Raw genomic sequence first — 1,966 nt, 5'->3', positions numbered from 1 at the left:
GGTCACACGAGAGGGCTGGTCTCGGCCCTGGAAGCGAGAGTGATCCGGCTGTTCAGGAGTGACACAGGCACGAGGCAGCCAGGCACGGACTGTGCCGGACCCAGCCCTGAGCCGTGGCCAGGCCTGGGAATGTGTGTGGACAGCCCTGTCCCTGCCCCGCCGGGCACCGGGTCACCGAGGGTTGAGTGGAGACAGAGAGGTGAGCCCCTGTGCTGGGCCCAGGACGCTGGTCGCAGGCTGAGGGGCATACTGCACGCACATGTGGGTGCGCCAGGCACAGATGCGCCTGTGGGTGCCACGTCCCCCACCTGTGACTGCCAGCCTTCCCTCGACTAGGCCATGTCCTGTGACCCCGCCCCCGCCCCCACCGCCCCGTTACAGGGGCTTCCTGAGAATGTGGGGACCCAGCGGCCTCACCCACGGCACACTTCCTACAAAAGGGGCTCGAGCTCACCGGCCCACAGTCTCTGCCTTCCCCATAGCTGACGGGGCCCGCCCACCTGCTGACGCCGCTGCCGCCTGGGTCCGGGCTGCGTCCTCGGCACCGGCTCTCCTGTGGCAGTGTCCCTGAGCCTGCGGAGGCGATGGCGCCTTATCTTTTCGAGTCTGTCCCGTTATCGGCCACGCTGCCTGACCTGACAGTTCTAACCTGTCTCCTCCCGGCAGGCGCGCTTTACATGCTGGGTCCGAGCATCCCACGCGCACGTGACACCTGGCCCACCGTCTCCGACTCGCTATTGCACTGTGTCCCGAGGGCTTGAGTGTGTACAGCGGTCTGATCACTGACCTGGAAAGGTCACTTAGGAGGCCCATAGAGGCTGAGGTCAAAGGACCCTGCACCAAGAGGCCCAGGTCAGGTGAACACGGTTTGAACTTGAAACTCGGGGCTTCCAGGTCAGCTGGGGGTGGGCACGTGCACCCCGTGTCCACGCAAACCTGGCAAACATGGCTTCTCGGGGACAGACTTTCCCCCTGCTTTGCCTGGGACAGCCCCTGGGGTCAGGACCTCCTGTAGACCTGGCCCCCGTGGAGCTGTGGGAGGACACAGGACCACGGGAGGCCGCACCCCACATGCACTGGCAGCTCTCACACGTCCAGACACCCCGCCACGGCTCACATGCCGCAAGGACAGGCGTCCAGCATGACCTCAGCAGCGACCAGCAAGCAGCAAGCCAGCTGCACGCACGCCCGGGCCACCTGCGGTTTCCGTCCCTTACAGCTCTGTTCAGGCTTTGTCCCTCTCCGCCCCTCTCCGGACTGTGAATGACCTGTGCAGAAACAGTGAGCCTGGACAGTTGGCCTGAGCCCACCGTGCGAGTCCGAACAGCGAGCCCGGACAGCCAGCCCGAGCCCACCGTGCGAGTCCAGTCTGCCGGTCACGGCCCCGGGGCTTCGCTCTCTCAAGCCTGACCTGATAAACCCTCATGACCTCGCCAGCTCTTTGCGGCTAAGAGACTGAACTGCTTTATAAAGCGTCTTTAGCTTGCTAGCAGGGTTTGGGTACCTCCCCTCCCCTACCCTTGGGGCCACTTCCAAGAAGGCCGAGGATGCCCGTGGAGGCCCTGGGGTCAGCAGGACCACGTCACCTCATGGCCACTGTGCAGCTCACAGCCCAGCCTCTCTACAGTGGAGACCCTGCCCCTGCCCCGCCTACAAATAACAGAGGAACAGCACCCAAAGAACAAGGGAGGCCAAAACGTTTAAGTTATTAAATCAAATATACAGAGTGATTCATTTAATATGTACACATTTACAAAAATGCACTTTCGCGGGGGGGGGGCGGCGGGGCCAGCGGGGGGCAGTGGCCTGGTGCCCGCGGCAGACGTCCACAGCTGCGAGGGGAGAATCTGTGTGAAGGCACTTGTCACCCGCGTCAGCAGCCCCCGTCCCGGGGGGGGACGGAGCAGTCAGGAAGGGCACTTCTGAAACCACAGTTGAGAGGCTGCTAGGGCGCGCGTCCCAGGCG

This window comes from Pteropus vampyrus, unplaced genomic scaffold (genome assembly GCF_000151845.1).
Source record: "Pteropus vampyrus isolate Shadow unplaced genomic scaffold, Pvam_2.0 Scaffold320, whole genome shotgun sequence".
Taxonomy (NCBI): Eukaryota; Metazoa; Chordata; class Mammalia; order Chiroptera; family Pteropodidae; genus Pteropus; species Pteropus vampyrus.
Note: the sequence above shows the minus strand (reverse complement) of the source record.